This window comes from Nelumbo lutea, chromosome 6 (assembly GCF_056320005.1).
Source record: "Nelumbo lutea isolate HS-2025 chromosome 6, American lotus-T2T, whole genome shotgun sequence".
Classification (NCBI taxonomy): domain Eukaryota; kingdom Viridiplantae; phylum Streptophyta; class Magnoliopsida; order Proteales; family Nelumbonaceae; genus Nelumbo; species Nelumbo lutea.
The window spans coordinates 37,544,186-37,563,313 of record NC_142689.1 but is presented as its reverse complement, the minus strand read 5'-3'; the positions used below and the strand labels follow the sequence as shown (position 1 = coordinate 37,563,313).

Genomic DNA, 19,128 nt, shown 5'->3' with positions numbered 1-19,128 from the left:
ATGAGCCTCCTAATTTTAGGCTCTTAATTACGAATGTTTATGCGCACTTGAACATGAATAAAATTCCACCATTCTTGGTCTCTGTCTCGCAAGGTGCCACCTGTAACACCTTTTCAGCCAGTGCTCCAAACCTTCGAGCCATTGCTTCTGTTTGTTGATCAATAGGGTAACCATGGAGTTGAATCCAAAAGTTACAATGACGCAATGGGATTTCCTGGATGCTCATACCTAGACTGTATTGTTGACAGATGATGAGTTGGTTTGCAAAGGACCATGTTCCTCTTTCCATGAATTTCTTCAGTAGTTGTTATATGTCACAAAAATGATGAAGCGATTGTCGATTCTATTACTAATCGTCGTCATACCGTTGTTTTTCTCCCAAGCCTAGTAGAGCATGGTTTTTAGGCTTTTATGATAGGTGTTCTTTGTGGTAAGGATCTTGCAGACCAGAGCTTTCCTCCACGTTGAACTTTGCTTATCTGGGTCCTCCTTCGCTTCAACCCCAGATTGTTCATTGCTGCAAGGTAGAGAAGTTCTCCTATTACCTATCGATTTGATATCCCTGATACTCACCCGGGAAAACAAGCAACTAGAGTATTAACTTTATTGTTAATAACTTGAACAATGGAGAAAAACAGAAAACTCCAGAGGCAAGAAGGAAAAAAGCTCTAGAGAAGCAGAGAAACCCCACTATCTACCTCTACTTGCTTTATTGAATCCTTTGTGCCAATGATTTTGGTGTAAATTATAATTTATTTTTATTTCAAATTTATCTTATTTTGTTTGATTGCAGTACAAATAAAATAAAATAAGACCTAAAGTAAAATAAAGTAAAACCCAAAACAAAATTAAATTAAAATTTGTGTTCTTTTCATTTGCACTCCTATACATTTGTAATAATGCAAATAAAATTGCACTGCAACCAAACATAGCCATACATTCGTTCAAAATGCTTAAAATTAAATTTGAACTTTGGATGTTTGGGACCGGTATGCCAATAACCATCTAAGTCAACTGAAAAAAATATAATATATATTAAACATGTGACTCATGGTCAAACCGTTTGACTTACAACCCCACAAGCATTTCAGTTTTGTGTCTAATCCGAATCTTACAACATTATTTAGCATGGTTTGAACCCACCCTCATTGAGAACCACCTAATTTAACCAACTCGCCCGTGGGTAATGGTAGACAATAGGGGTTGGAAGTTGATCAGAACAAATTGTTGATCCTCAATCCTTTTACTCAGGTTGTATTGGGATTCGTTGGACTCAAACTGAGTCTTGGTTGGTCCAATTTTTTCACTATTCTTGCTAGTGGCTCAGGTTAAAATTTATTAATTTTAGTTATTATTATATGTACAAATTACTAAGCTATATATGGTGATTTAGGAATATTATACTTGTTTCTATCACACTATAAAACTTTTGACTTCAAACTTAAATGCATATATGTATATAACTTTACATATCTATCCATGATATTATCAAAAGTGTGAATGAGTGTGTGAAGCTTTTGTTTGACTAAAATACCCCAATTTTTGAATTTGATCATTCTCTTATTGTAATGATAAAAATATATTTTAAACAACCACATTTCTCTGCATTCAAATCCCACTCATTAAGTCTTAATTTGGTCATTCTCTAATTGCAATGACAAAAATTTAATTTGAGCAACCACATTTCTCTTCATTCAAATCCTATTAACATTTATTGTATCTTTATTTTAACTAAAATACCCCTATTTTTTAACATGACCCCTCTTTAATTGTGAAGGCACAAAATGTAATTTGAACTACTACATTTCTCTTCATTCAATTCCTTCTTAGTAAATCTTATATTTAGGGTATTAATTCTTATTCTTTCATTGTATCCTATATTAACAAAGAATCATTGTTTTTATTGGTGATAGAAATAAATACAAATTTAAAACCAATCCAAAAAATGAAGTTGTTGTCCTATTTGGTGGCAAGTTAACAATTCAACATTTTTTGGGACAAAATGTGTCAACCCTCAATGTTATACTTAAGTAATAATAATAATATAAAAAAATTAATAATAATAACAACAATAATAGTAATAATAATTAAAAAGAGATGAAAACACAAAAAAGTATAAAAATACAAATAATTTTGTAAAAAATATTTAGTCACTTCTCTAATATCATATATTCATCATATTAAACAAAAATAAGTGTGACAAGTATGAATAAATTTTAAAGATATATAAATATAAAAAAGTTATAAAAAATTTTGGAAACATATTATTTACTATCTATCATAATAAAAAAATTTCCACGTGCAAGCATGTACACATTTACCAGTATTTTCTTAAACATGTTTTTAGGTATGTATATAATATATTTGCTTTGGTCTGGTTTCTTTCACTTCATCTTGATAAAGGTTCAAGCTATAAGTTCATTAATTTTAGAGTGTCTTATTTGATTATATCACACTAGAAAACTTTTGCCTTCAAACTTATATACTTTTTTATGAAAGCCTTCAAACTTATATACTTGTATATATTTTTTCCATAAATTCATAAATGCATGAGTGTATTGCTTGAAAAGGTAAAAAAAGCATAAATGCATAATCACATGCAAGCTACAAACAAACATACACATATGCACCCATACATGTTTATATAATATCTATACAAACAAATATAAAGACTTATTAGATTGGATCATGTTAACCAAGGCCTCAACACAAATCAATTGAAAGTCAAATTAGGTTTTTATTCTTTAATTCTAACCCCAAACTTCGACCTAACCCAACCCAACCTTTTCGGGTTGGGTTTTGAGCTAACTCGGCCCAAGTTGTACATCTAGCAAACGGAGTGGGAATGGGATTAATTAGAGTGAAGTTAAGCCCACAAATTGGGAATATTTCATATTTTGAATCCCTTCACGTGTAGGTGAGTCTCTAACTAGTATTCTAAATGTTTGCTATAAGATGAATTTGTAAAGCATACAAGAAAAAATTGTATATGGTTTGCATTTTTCCTAATGCTCTCTTTATTTTGTATTATTTTGAATGTTAGGCTGAGCTTGGGAGGAGTATAAATACAAATACGTAGAATGCAAAGTCTTGTATTTTGTATTATTTTGTATGTATTTGTACTGTACATATTTGTATTTGTATTCCTTCCAAACTGAGCCTTATCTTAGAGGACAAAAAAAAAAAAATTCAGGTCCTCTTACCTAACAGAGGCCTTGAATAGTTTTCTTTCCTCTAATGGAATCAAATGCAAACTTTTCACGCAATTCAATTTTACACGTATTTGTTTGTAATTATGAGTTTGCACTATTACCTGATACAAAATTTGTACTTTTTGTTTCATTTTTACTCATTAGCATTCCAAATTTTGCATCTCAAAAACTTATGCAAAAATTTACACCATTTTCCTCCTACCTTAATTTTTTTCAATATAAAGTCTGCTTACATCATTTTGCTTCCTATCTCACTCCCAAACAAACAATACTCCTATCTCTATATTCTCTTTCATACAAGGTGGAAATTATATCATTTTACTTCCTATTTATGTTCAGTTTATTTTCATGCCCACGCATTTACATCATTGCAAATAAAAATTCACACTACAAACAACCTGAGCTTGAAGTGTATGAAATGCTTAGAAAGTCCTGCCTCATGACGGAATCCATGAGAAGCCATGTTAAAAAAACTATATGGGGACAGGATGATGAGACATCCAAGAATTGCATATAATTTGTTTATTAGCATTCCTCGAGATTATACTTGGCATGATAACAGTAAGAAAGAAACAAAAAATTAAGAAAAAGTTCTCGACAATATTTATGAAATTCCTTAATACGCTTTAAAACTTTCTACTTTTCTTATTTTCTATCAAACCAAATACAGTCTAAGAATTTGTTGAATTAGAAACAAACGAAGATTACCAAAAGAAAAAAAAAGTGATTGCAAGGTGCCAACCAGCTGGTTGGTAAGGTCTCGTGCTGGTCGTAAACCATTTACAAACACTTTTTGAGTTTATGGTTCGACAAAAATGGAAATGAAGAAGGCATTTGTTCTTACATTTTGTTGTTCAAAACCACATCTTTGCCTTTTCAAAAGAGTGGACTCACTTCTTTAGAAATAACCACAATGAAATTGACCCATGAGCCAAAGACCACCATAATGTATAAAAAATGAAATGGTTGTAGTCTTTTTATGATTGGAGGTTCTTGCTTTATTTTATTTTATTGGTAATAGAGATTCTTCGGCCATGTTTGGGAGTGCTTAACTTAAAAATAAGTGCTTATTCAAATAAGCACTTTTGGCACCCAACTTTTTCAAGTGCTTATTTATTTTATATTGGGCGTTTGATAGTCTATTTCTCTAGTAAGCACTTAAATAAGCATTTATAACTATTTTTCCTTCATTTTCTTTCAAATTTCCAAAATATACTCATTGAAAACACTTTTATTAAATTGCTTTTATGAAAGTACTTTTACAAAAGCATTTTTATAAAAGTACTTTTATGAAATGCTTTCATAAAAATGCTTTTATAAAATTCAACTAGGGATAATTTTATAAGTGGTAACTTAAAATTTAACTAGGGATAATTTTAGAAGAAAAAATTGAATAAGTGCTTATTGTATAAGCACTTAAAAAAACTGGAAATTTGGGCTTAAAAAATAAGCACTTATTTCAGGCTTATTTCCCAAATACCAGCAAGTGCTTAATGGCCCAAATAAACACTTATTTTGAATAAGCCCTTATTTTTAAGCACTTCCAAACATAGCCTTGTTGTTTAAGCCATGCAACTAAAGCCAAGTTATAGGTGGGCTGACAAAGGCAAACCTATGTATGGGCCTTTTATCCCCAATTTTAACAAAAAGAAAAAAAAAAAAAAGAAAATAAGACTAGGACTCGATTTTTTTTTTTTCCTTTTACTTTTATACCATGTACTAGCGTCTTTAGAGTATGTAGGTTAATTGGTTGTAGGTGCCGACTGCCCATTATGCCATTAGCTAGCTCAATTGGTAAGGTCCATTCTTGGTTGTAAGAGATACTTGAGATCAAATTGTGTGTTGGACGTTATGGGTTTCAAGGTGATATACCACTTTTTGTGTGGTCCATGAAATTAAAAATGGGTAAATCTATTAAAGTACCCCTGTGTTTTAGAAAGTTGACTAATTCTACCCCTATTGTTTAAGAATTACTTTTAAATACCCCTGACTTTTTAACAAATGATAAAATCCTCCCCTGTGGTTAACTCCATTAATGTTTCCTTACAATTAATTAGTTCACATGTAACACCTTGTGATATATAAACATTTTAGAACCTAACATTACCCTTTTATTCTCAAATTTTCCCTCCATTATTCTTTAAAATTTCAAGCATCTACCTTGTGACAAGAACATAACCTTCGACCCTTACTCAGTTGAAGGTTAATAACACAAAATGGAATTTCTAAACATTTGGACCATCATGAAATTTTGAAAATTACCTGGCCTGAGATTATAACTTCATGATAGTTAAGGATTATTGTTTGCAGGTGGGAAATGTGTCAAGTTGGGTATTCCGCACTAGATTCATGCTCTAAAACCTAAGGATTTTTTTTCTTTGTTTCATGCTCTGTGTTTTGCATATATTCCATATATTGTTTCTTTCCTTGCAAGCAATGTTTTAAAAATTGACCTGGAAATAAAACCACTTTGACCACTGTTTTGGGGTTAGTTGTTCAACCCACAACCCATACACATACATACATACATATATATATGAGAGAGAGAGAGAGGTTGATAATGCCTAGCATTTATTAATATCAACAAAAAACCTACAAACCGTTGCCTGAGTCGAATGATTTAGCGATCTAACCACCCGAATCAATGGTTCTTTGACAAAATGAAGTTCTTTTTTCATAAAAAAGTAGTCCAACCCAAAATTGGACATAGAATCATGACCAATTCCCGGGTTGAACAGTCCAATCATCTGGTTTAGTCGGGTTTTTAAACAGTTCTTGCAAGCCCATTTCTAATCATCATATCTCACACTTGTAAGTTGTAGTGTAGTTAATTTAGGTCCAACCTTGGATTCTTCCTCGCTATCTCTCAAACTTGAATTTGGTTGACAAAAAACTTTACATCTAGGGGCGAGCATAGTTTGGTTGAAACCGAATAACTAAACCAAAATTTTGGTTTTGTTGTTTTGGGTAAACGTTTGATTTGGTTATGGTATTTAGAGGTTTGGTTAACTGAAATAACCAAACTTATAGGGGTAAATCAATAATTATACAGGCCATTACCACATTAGGCTAAAACCCAAAATCTTCGATAATCGACATTCCACTCCAAGCAGTCTCCCTCTCAATTACTCAACATTCTACTCCAAAAACCCAAAACCCTCTTAGTCACTTTGCTTCATTTGAGACTGAAACCAAAGTGATACTCAATACTCATCGACTACTGGCTAGTGATACTCCGAAGGGCTATTAATAAGTAGCAAGCTCTAGAATTGGCAAGTGATATTCCAACGAGATTTGCAACTCAGGTACATGCATTTTTTTTTTTCTTTTCCCCTTTTTATTCTTTTGTTATCAGTTCTTCCCTGTAATTCTTTTTGACTCTCTTAGAGTTCGAGTGAAGTCTCAATTCCTATTTGGTCTTTAGTTTTCCCCCTTTGTTACTTCAGTTGCAGCAGTGAGCTAGCCATCCAACAAACCACCCAACACTTGCGAGTTTGTAGTAAATGGGCTATACTAATTATTTCTTTCTTTTTCCTACTTTTGTAGGTTTGGAGCAGACTGTTGGGTATTGGATTTTATCTGTGATTCTAATTTGGTTCTATGGTGAGATTTCCTTGTTCCTTTTTTTTCTCTTAATTTTTTATGTAAGCATGTGCTAATAGACTAGCTACTAATTGCAGCTATGCAATTGACTTAAAATATCTACATGTTATCTTATTTCTAATGTAGTTGCTTGTCTGGTTTTGGTTCTAAGAGGTTGCAAGTTTTTTTCTCTTTTTTCTTTTAATTTTATTTTTGATCTATTGGTGAGAAGTTTGTAGTTTGTATTGAACAAACTAGAAAATAAGATTTTTTTTTCTTTCTTTGGCTAATGCTTAGGACTGCAATGAATTAGAATAAGATTTGTTTAAGTGAGATTCAACTATATGTTTAGTTATGTAATTTGATTTGAAAATATCATCTGTTTATTAATCAGTTCAAAACTTCAAATTCTGATATTGCTTAATCTGATTCAAATATTTTATGTCTCTAGTGTTATTTTATTCATGTTCTTTAGAATAGAGTTGGGTTTGAGATTTAAATGAACTTATATTTTCCATTTATGGTATTTTCTGTTTTATATCAAAATTTATATTTATGCTATTTCTTTATAAATTTTTTGATATGTTAGTCAAAATGGATTTGAATTGGATATCTGAATAAGTAAATAAGTCAGATTTGAGTATATGTTAATTATGTTTTGCATATTGATATTCATTAGATATCAAATAGATATACCATCAAATTTGGATCTTTATGATTCTTATTAGATGGGATTTGAATATCTGTTTTGGGGAATATGAGTATATGACTAGTGTTTTTTTTCATCTCCATTCCGAAACCTTTGCTTTTCTAATTAAACCTTCAACTCCAATGCCATTTCCATTTACTATTTTCTAGTTTGCTTGATCGCTAAAGTATCAATGTATCATATAAGATTTTCTTATCATTCTAATAAACATTATGAACCTTATACATTATTATTTTTTATTTTGGTAGGGGGTTTGGGCTTGGCTTACTTGGTCTTGATGTGTTCTTTACTTTTAACCACAACTTCATTAGTTACATCCTACATTGTAAACTAACTCATTACCTTTTTAACTTTTAAGTGTAATATTATGTGATAGGTTTCATTTGTTTTTTTAGAACTAATTTATATTTTCTTTGTTTGTAGATGTAACACTAAACAAGAGATACGCCAGCTAGTACCGAGGATGCAAATTCATATCCAAACCTTTAAGTTAAAAGGGTTTGACAAATATTACAAGTGAAAACTCTAAAAGAAAGAGAAAATCCATAAAATCAATGTCAGAAATATGAGAACTCTTTTCTAAGTTTATTTTAGATAATAGTGAGCCGAAGGGTAGATCCAACCATTGTGATAGGGAATTTTGTTGTGATCCTAAAAAATGGAATTGCTTTACTAAGAAATCAAATGAGAAGAACCCTTAAAACTTACACACAAAACAAACAAAATTGAATTTTAACCCAAATTCAAAGGAAGGAGATGGTGAGAATATGAATCCCCTTGGCCTTAGTTGTTGGAAGTTTGACCAAGGGGCTATTAGGAAGGGGTTAACTCATATGGTCATTATTGATGAGTTCCCATTCAAGTTTGTGGGTGGTGAGGGCTTTAAGAAATTTATGACACTTTCTTGTCCAAGTGTACTTAGATGAAAAGTTAAAGTTAAAGAATTTCTTAAAAAATACGTATTGAAAGGTTTGTCTTACAACTGACACATGATTTTCCTCGCAAAGGATTAATTACATGTGTTTAACAATCAACTTTATTGACAATGACTTAGAAATTGAATAAAAAGATTCCTAATTTTTGTCCAATTTCTAGTAATATAAAGGGGAGGCAATTGGTAAGGCAATAGAAAAGTTTGTGTTTGAACGGGGGATTGATGAAGTTTTTTTTTTTTTTTTTTTTTCCATTGTAGTTGATAATGCTAGTTTAAATGATGTTGTAGTTACATTTTTAAGAAAGAAAATTGCTAATTGGGGAACTAGTATTTTAAAAGAGAAATTGACTCACATGAGATGTATTACGCATATTATAAATTTGGTTGTGAATGACAATTTGAAAGAGATGGATGAATCTATTGATCATGTCTAGGGGCAATGAGGTTTATGAGGCAGTCTCCGACAAGGACGCAAACATTTAAGGATTTGTTGAGATTGAAAAATTCAAAGTAAGAGTTTGTTGTGTTTAGATGTTGGTAGTAGATGGAACTCAACCTATTTAATATTGGAGGTGGCTCAAAAGTTTGAAAGAGCCTTTGATAGGTTTAAGGATCATAATCCTTATTTTAGAAGTGAACTTGAGATGGTGATGGGGTTCCTACTGATAATTTTGATTGGGCCTGTTTTAGGAGGCTAGTGCTATTTCTACAACACTTTTATGATCCTATATTGTAGGTTTTAGACTCATCGTATGCCACTTTAACAAATTTTTCAATAAACTTGTTTAATTGGTTGCTTTTTATGAGAGTAAGGACAAAGAATTGAAGGAGATGGCAGAAATGATAAAAGGGAAGTATGGCAAGTATTGGGGAAACATTGACAAGATGAATAAGTTGATTTATATTATAACTATTTTAGACTTTTGTCAGAAATTAGAGTATGTGGAATTTGCACTTATTGATATGTATGAAGGTGCCAAGGGTGAAGAGCTTGTGAAAAAGGTTAAGGAAGTCATATATAAGTTGTATGATGAATACAAGAATATGAGTGTACCTCAAAGTGGGCATATTAGTGATAAACCCAAATTTCAACTTCAAATGAGATAAAAGGTGAGCAACCATCACCAATAAAGAAGATATTGGCAATGTCATAGTTTAAGAAGTAAATCAGAGTTGGATAAGTACTTAAGTGAAGATATTGAAGAGGCAAATGATGACTTTGATATCCTAGGATGATAGAGGGTTAGGCCATGTTTAGTTCAACTTTCATTCTTTCTCATTCTTGACCAAGATGAAATTCTAAAATGGACAAGAATGAGTAAAAAAAAGAAAATATTGCTATGAACCAAATACTTTTTTCCTCAAAAATGTATTCTTTTCAAATTGGCAAGTGATTTACATTGTTCATTTTCATTATTAAAAGAAAAATTGTATTAGCAACCATAAACCACTAGCCTAGGTCTCCAAAATCATCAACATAGATGTTTATTTCTAGGGTTCTCAATTGAACTAGATTTGGTCCAATCCGGTCTAATCTAATATTGGTCCATTTATAAATGGACTAGACCAAATCCATACAAACCAAGTCCAATCTAATCCAAATAAAATGCAAATGGAATAGATTGAGTCCAATCCAATCCAAATTGAATCAAACACCAAAGTAACATGAGAAATCTAGAAAATATATAAAAAAACTACAACACCTGTTACAACCCAATCCAGTCCAATTAAAATGCAAATGGATTGGATTGGGTCCAATTCAATCCAAAGATAATGAATAAAAGCACTTTTGTAAAAGTACTTCAGCAAAAGTGCTTTTGTAAAAGTACTTTTGTAAAAATGCTTTCAAACAATTACTTTGATAAAAATACTTTCATAAAAGTGCTTTTGTAGATGTACTTTCATAAAAGTGATTTTGTAAAAGTGATTTCGCAAAAATATTTTTATAAAAGTATTTTCACAAAAGTACTTTTCATAAAAATTACTTTTATAAAAGTGATTTTGTAAAAGTGCTTTCGTGTAAAAGTACTTTTATAGAAATGCTCTCATAAAAGTACTTTGTAAAATTACTTTGCTTTTGTAAAAGTACTTTGCTTTCATAAAATTACTTTTATAAAAGTGCCTTCATAGAATTACTTTTATAAAAGTTCTTTCATAAAAGTACTTTCATAAAGTGTTTTTATGCTGGCAATTTCTAACCGCTAGCATAGAGTTTCTTTAAAGAATGAAAATGGGTAAGATGGGGCATGATTATTTTTCATGTTGTAGGCCACTTCATTTTTTGTGCTATGGGTTGATTTTTCATTTTGAAAAGAATGAGGCTGATGGCAAGAATTTTGTAACCAAATGCTCTAATGTTATTCATTCTTGTTCATTCCTGCCCAGAATGAGCAAGAATTAAAAAAAAAATGAGGCCTTGAATAATGAACCAAGCATGGCCTTAATTTCCATTTGTCACGGATTTTCCATCCTTTTACAAATGGCTTGGGATGTATTGGTAGCTCCTATCTCTACTCTTGCTTTGGGGTTTACTTTTAGCATTAGAGGATGAGTACTTGATGCATTTAGGAGTTCTTTGACTCCTAAAATAGCAAAAGCACTTCTATGTGTTCAAGCTTGGATCTGGTCATTAAAACATGGCATTAATGTTGAAGAAGACATAGAAGAGCTTGACAAACTTGAAAATGGTAACAATCTTTTCAATTCGAGTTTCATATCATTTGTTATTTTTCTCTTGATCATTGTTTAAGGTTCATAATTTTTAAATGAATGTTTTTCTAATTTTCTTCCTCAACTTTCAGATTTATTAGAGGTTGCAATTACATCAAAGCTAATAGTGGTTGATATGTGTTTATCCCCTATCTATGCTTGTACTTGGTAGGCTTTTAAAATTCGATACTCATATTGCACAATATATGTACTATAATCTTTAAATTTCTTATATCTCTCTTGTAGGCTGAACTTAGAGAACACGGAAAATATTATTCAAGACTTGTTATTGCAGGATTCTTCCTACTCATGTTTTTTTTTGGGTTTATGATGTTGGGTTTTTGGTTTTGTATTTGGACCTACTCATGATTTTGTTGGGTTTATGATGTAAGACTTGTTATTTTTATGCCTTTTAGTTTTAGATGTCAATATAATTTACCAATATTTTGCTCTTCTTTCCATATTTTCTCTCTTTTGCTCTAGATTATTTTTACAATATTGTGATACAGATTTTCTATTCATGATTCTTGAGGAATTCTTTGCTATCATCTTTGAAGAGGGAAAATCATGAAACTTCTTTTTATGGGAGGTAGAAGTGTAGAACCTTGAAAGAGAGCTGCTAAAAAGTTTTAATGGTTGTTGAAAGATGAAAAGGTGGCTTAACTTGCATTTCTAAGGTGAAGCATGGACCTGGTTGTGTTAATATGTTCACTCCATTTGTTCCATGATATGTAGGTAGTACATTTGATTCACATCATATTTGCATTGACTATTAGCTATATATAATTAGTTGCCTAGAGATGATTGTAGGCCAATCTTGACACATGTTTTGGTCATGAAGTATCTTAATAGGCCTTATGGCAAGGTTAATAGAAAGCAGTTGAAGATGAAAATGATGCAAAAATGCATATCAAATAGTGTCAAGTTTCATCAGTCAAAGGTCCTTAAAGTTATACACGAGGAGTACTGTAAGGTCCCGTTTGTCACATCTTTCCGCATGGGCTGTCGGCTGTTTAAAAGCTCGACAACCCGCATTTTGGTATTTTCCTATTTGGTTGGAAAAAGATTTAGTTGCCGAAAGATGATGCCCGAAAAGATGTGTAAATCCTATTTTGGGCTATTTTTGGAAAGCTCCAAATGGAGCTTTTTAACTTTTCTCATATTGTCTTCACACGGAAAGACATATAGGGAAGGCGTGCCTTAACCAAATGGTCTTCAAGCTACTAAGATCTTAATGCATAAGCTCACATCGTCTTTTGGCTATCAAGTATGCTGGAATATCTTTCAAAAAAGACTTGCCAAACGACATCTAAGTCTCTTTTTGCAATGACGGAGTCACCATCTAGGCCACCATAGCCCTTGATGCCATTGGTTTTTCTAGGTACCTTGTTCAGTATGATAAGCCCTATAACCCTGGGTACCAAGTGGCGTATGGGATCTTGGTAGAGGTAGAAGAACACCCCTTCGATTTGGATAAGATGGTTTTCATGGACTGGAGAAATTCACACTTTTTTGTGTTTGGTTGCAATGCAAATAAATTTGCACTGATGCAAAACCATGGCAGTGCAAATGATTTGAATGTAAATTCTTGTTAGCACCTGATTTTTGCTCGGTCGGCCGCCTGAGCCTCCAATTCACCCCAAATACCTGATCAGACCCTTTCGACCTCTCCAAAACACCCAAAAACTCATAAAACCCAAATTTCACCTCGAGAGCCCTTAGATCCACCGCTAAACCTGCCCAATACCTATCCGATGGCCCCCGCCTCAACCATTAGATCAGACACAACCATCAGGCCCGGGACATCCCAAGAAACCTACCCATGAAATTTGAACTCAAGATTCCTTCGTTTACCCATCCATCAAACAAAGATTATATTTTGACCATTTTTGCACTCACAATCCATATCCACTTGATCTGGACACATATAAACCAATCAAACTTTTCCAATCACCCCAGAATACCAAAAAACCCCTACTTATGAAATTTCAGCCCAAAAAACCTTCCTTTATCCTTGATCACACAAAGATTTCATTTCAAGGCTCCAGATTGATTGGATTCTAAATCCACCCGATTAGGCCTAGTTGGCTCAATTTAACCTTACCAATCACATCAGACAACCCAAAAACCCTTCCTTGTGAATTTTCACCCAAAACTACCTTTGTTTACCCCTTCGTCGAATAAAGATTCCATTATGAGGCTCTAGATTAGTCGAATGAAGCCCTTTCTTAAATATACCCAATCCAGGCCTAGTCGGGCCAATCTGACCCCACCAATCAACCCATAATGTCCAAAAACTCCACCCCATGAAATTTCATTCAAAACTACCCCCGTTTGCTTCTTCATAAAAAAGATTCTGTTTTGGCCAATCTCACTAACCCTCACACATTAAAACCCTTCTTAACCATCAGACCTATCTCAACCCCCCAATTTTGTGACCTGGAACTATCCATTATTGGACCAAGGACCCGGTTCAACCCCTGGACCCAATTTAACCAAACATATTAAAAATACCAAAATGCCCCCATTTTCTTCAAAATTACAAAATTGTCCCTTTTCCATTATAAAAGCCAGACCAAGACTCTCATTTAGAAAAGAATCTAGAAGCATTTTGGGGAGGGATTGTAGCCCATCCCCTTCGTTCGAACTCGAATAAGAAGATCGACTATTCACCTCCCCCTTTAGAACGGTGGTGAACCAGCGGCAACAACTAACCTTCAAGCTCCCCCCTCTTCACCTCTCTCTTCTTCTTCTTCTTCTTCTTCTTCTTCTCTATTCCACTGGTTTTCGTCCCTTTTTTCCCCATTGTCATCCCATTCAAACCATCGCCGTAGCTTTTAGCAGCGGCGACATTCTTTACTACCTCCCTCATATTCCTTTTTCCCATTGAAGATTTGCTGTTCACCTCCCCCAACCTTGCGACACCCAAACGGTGGCGACAATAGTCCCCTCCACCACTTCTCTCTCTCGCCGTTGTCACAAACTGGACCTCTTTTTCTCGTATTGTAGCGACGGGTTTGAACCCAACCAACAATAACTCAGCATTCCTAGATTTTGAATGACTTCCCTGCATCACCGAATGAACCAAGAATGTGCAGTCTGGCAATTAACTCTTAGCAACCCAACAACATTCAGCATTGTAGGGCTACATCGAGGTAATGATCTTACCTCACATTCAGACATTTAAATTTGCTTTGATTCAGTTTCTTTTTTAGCTTTCTTTCTTGTTTTTTATCATTTGATTGCATTTTTCATAGCGAGAACATTAGTGCTTTCTAGTATGTGAAGGGATTGACATACTCCCTCAACACGTCCAGCCAGCTAACCGAGTTTGGACATGAGGGTTCTGATAGAAAAGGGGTGGGGTTTCCTATCCTTTTGCTCAGGCCCTCGCGTCCAAAAGGAATTAGTCTGAAAGTGAAGAGGAGTGTTATTCATATCCTTCTCGGTTGCTAGAAGGTATAGATTCTCAACTTAAATTTGAATTCAAAACAAAAAGGGATTTGGCATTCACATTGACTAGAGAAAGGGGTGCCTAACCCCTCCCCTCTCTCTCTTAACTTACCCAAATTAGCCTTATCCTGGCAAATTGATATGGAGTCATTATTTCTAAAAGTTTTGTGAGATCTAAATCCGGGAGGCCCATCACTCCCAGTAATGTATTCCGATGGGTAGCGACTCCATAACATCAACCTGGAAGTGAACTGCCTAATATTTCCAATCTTCACAGACTTCCCAGGTCCAGATTTTCTAGATTTACTTTAATATAGTTTTTCGTAGATTTTCCCTGATCCAGATTTTCCAGATTTACTTTAATCCAGTTTTTCTCAGATTTTCCAAGATTTACTTTAATCTAGTTTTTCTCAGATTTTCCCAGATCTAGATTTCCTAGATTTACTTTAATTCAAATTTTGTACATTATCCCAGATCCAGATTTCCCAGAATTACTTTAATCCAGTTTTTCGCAGATTTTCCCAAATCAAGATTTCCCATATTTACTTTAATTCAGTTTTTTCGCAGATTTTCCCAGATCTAGATTTCCTAGATTTACTTTAATTTAATTTTTTTTGCAAATTTTCCCAGATCCCGATTTCCCAGATTTACTTTAATTTAGTTTTTGTAGATTATCTCAAATCCAGATTTCACAGATTTCCCAGATTTCCCAGATTTACTTTAATTCAGTTTTTGTAGATTATCCCAAATCTAGGTTTTCCCAGATTTACTTTAATTAAGTTTTTGTACATTATCCCAGATCCATATTTCCCAGATTTACTTTAATTCAGTTTTCATAGATTATCCCAGATCCAGTTTTTTACAGATTTACTTTAATCCAGTTTTTTTTGCAGATTTACTTTAATTCAGTTTTTCACAGATTTTCCCAGATCCAGATTTCCCAGATTTAATTTAGTCCTATTTTTCATAGATTATCCCAGATCCAGATTTCGTAAATTTACTTCCAGTTTTTTGTAAATTAACTTTAATCCAATTTTCATAGTTTTCTTCCCAGATCTAGTGTTCGTTAATTTACTTTAATCCAATTTTCACAACTGCACCCAGATATAGTTTTCAAAGATGTACCCTGATTCCACAAGGTTTCTGATACTTAGGAGGGGTTTTTTCTCCAAATAATTTTTGTTTTATTTATTTTCTTTCAAGGCAAATGTACCCTAATTCCAAAGGTTCTTGATACCTAGGAAAGGTCGCTTTGCCAAGAATATAACCGGCCTGAGCACGATGAAACGATGCTACAGAAGAGCTTTTCTTTTTCACATTTTTCTTGCCATCCTCGGCTCACCCCTCTTCAGGCTTGTCTTTTGTAAAAATCTTTGTGTGCTTCTTTTAGTCTTTGTTGTTCTGTAGTTTCCTACCTCATAACAAAGAGGGGCAGCTATCAGCACCCGATTTTTGCTCTGTCTGCCGCCTGAACCTCTAAAATACCCCAAACACCCAATCAGACCCTTCCGATCTCTCTGAAAGCCCCCCAAAACCCAGAAAACTCAAATTCCACCACAGTAAAACTGACTGATACCAATCTGATGACCCCGATCAACCTCTAGTTACACCTCAACCACTAGATCTAACTCCCACCATCAGACCCAGGACCTCCTAAGACACCCACCTACAATGTCATCCCAAAACACCTTTGCTTAACCCTTCATCGCACCAAGATTTCATTATGAGGCTCTCGATTAGCCAAATCAAGCCCTTTCCAGATTTGCCTGATCTGGGCCCATCTGGGCCAATCTGACCCCGCCAATCAACCCAGAATGTCCAAAAACCCCACCCCATGAAATTTCATTCGAAACTACTCCCGTTTGCCTCTTCATCCAAAAAGATTTCGTTTTGCCAATTTCATTAGCCCTCACACATCAAAACCCTTCTTTATCATTTGATTACATTTTTCATAGCAAGAACATTAGTGCTTTCTGGTATGTGAAGGGACTGACATACTCCCTCAACACATCCAACCAGCTAACCGAGTTCGGACGTGAGGGTTTTGATAGAAAAGGGCTGGGGTTTCCTATCCTTTTGCTCAGGCCCTCGCGTCCAAAAGGAGTTGGTCTGAAAGTGAAGAGGATTGTTATTCATATCCTTCTCGGTTGCTAGAAGGTATAGATTCTCAGCTTAAATTTGAATTCAAAACAAAAAGGGATTTGGCATTCACATTGACTAGAGAGAGGGGTGCCTAACCCCTTCCCTCTCTCTCTCTCTCTCTTTCTCAACTTACCCAAATTAGCCTTATCCTAGCGGATTGATATGGAGTCATTATTTCTGAAAGTTTTGAGAGATCTAAATCTGGGAGGCCCACCACTCCCAGTAATGTATTCCAATGGGTGGCAACTCCATAGCATCAATCGGGAAGTGAATTGCCAGATATTTCCGATGTTCACAATTCTGACCTATTTTTGTTTCAAATTTTAGCTTATTTTGTTTGATTGCAGTACACATGAAGTAAATTAAGACATGAAGTACAATAAAGTAAAATCCAAGACAAAATTAAATAAGAGTTTGCATTTTTTACATTTGCACTCCTATGCATTTTTCCTAGTGTGAATAAATTTGCTCTGCAACCAAACACGGCCTTAGTGTCAACAAGGAACTGGAGGAGAAAAATAGCAATATTCCCACATTTTTGTTTGCAAAGCCCTTCTCATCCAAGTGGATTTTTCTGGAATAGACGTTCGTAGTTGGTAGACCTAGAGATCCCATGGAAGATATACAACAAAGGGTGGTAGCTAGATTGAGACACTTAGGTATAAAGGTGAAAAGCATTGAAGAAGATGCAAGATCTTTTACTGTAATGGGTGGTCCCCTTCTTGTGCTCTCTCAGAGGGTTGTGGGAATTGGTGGTAGTGTGGAGATGGTTCACCCCTCAACTGGGTACATGGTGGCAAGGACAATTGTAGATAGTTAATCAATAGTTCAGTAAATTGGTTTTGAGCAAGGGCTTTTGGGAAATAGTTTATCTGCAGAAGTGTGGAAGGATCTTTGGCCCATAGAAAGGAGGAGATTGAGAGAGTTTTTTCTGCTTTAATTGGCATGGATATTCCACTCAAGCTTGATTTACAAGGCATAAGGAATTTTTTTTATACATTTTTTTTGAATCTAGAACCTCATTATTGGCATGGCTTCATGGCATTTATATTGTTTCTTCTTGAACTTATATTCTTTTGACTTTCATTGTTCATTTGGTGTATGAGCAATGATGGATATTCTTTAGTACATGATAGAGATTAAGTTGATGGATATTCATTTGGTGTATGTTAAATGCAGGATTGTATTTGTATCAAAATGGTTATAAGTTTGTTGTCACAAATAGATGCTACTACAACTATCTCAAGCTAGTTTGTAATGCAATTTTCTTACTGATGAACAACAGAAACTGACATCAGTCCTTAATTGAGTTGAATTAGTAATCAATGTATTTTCTGCATGAGTCTAAGATTCTTTTCCTCTATATTTCACTATCCTTACATCTCTTGATTAAACTATAATACTCAGTTGTGGTTTCACTAAAGTTGGTTTTTGATTTCACAAATACTAATAAGTTTGGATTTTTAATTATTTTATCTAATATTCTCTTAAGTAGTCTTTTTATTAGGTGCCATTAAATAAGAGCAGAATTAATGGCTTAATTGAATGCCTTTCTTTAGTGAATAAGTTGTCAAGGAGTGGTACTTAGGCTCCTTAATTGCTGAAATTGAATTTGGATTTATTATAAAGCAGAAACAAGCACTTGACACTCTTGTATTAACTAGTAAATGTGGACGTGCATTGCACATTGAAATTTTAAATTATAATGACAATTATTATCATCACCATTATTATTATTATTATTATTATTATTATTATTATTATTATTATTACTATGTCGTTTTATATTCCATTTCCATCATAAATAAAAATAAATTTTATTTTAACAATTTTTTATTTAATATGATTAATATATAACATTATAAATGTCCCCAAATGTTTTTGACAAAATTGTATACTTTTTATTTTTTGTGTTCTATCTTTTTTAAATATTTATTATTCATCATTAATAAAAGTATTTCTTACATTTCATACTTAATTTTATTTAGTATAATGAATATATAATATTAGAGATATGCTCCATTCTTTTTTTTGTATTTTTATATATTATTTATTTTTATTTTTTTGTTATTTGATTATGGAATTATTGGTTAACCCATTTGACCCAATTGGTTGAATTGCTTACCCACCATTGGGAGGGAAGAAAATGGTTTTATTTTAAAATTATTTATTCTTATATTATTAAAATGAATGTTATGGATTTAATTAGTAGAATTTAATGATGAGAAAATATATCTTAAATATAGGATTTAATGAGAGAATATACCTTAGATATGAGACTTAATGAAAGAGAATTGGAAAATAATTTTATTTCCAATTAATTTTAAATTTTATATTCCATTTCCGTCATTAATTAAAGTATTTTTTATTTATCATACTTATTCTTG

At 33.3% G+C, this 19,128-nt stretch overlaps 1 pseudogene; it reads left to right on the top strand.

Moving 5' to 3' along the window:
• Nucleotides 1-204: 204 nt before the first annotated feature.
• On the top strand, nucleotides 205-17,884 carry LOC148848600 (lycopene beta cyclase, chloroplastic-like; annotated as a pseudogene).
• The last annotated feature ends 1,244 nt before the right edge of the window (nucleotides 17,885-19,128 follow it).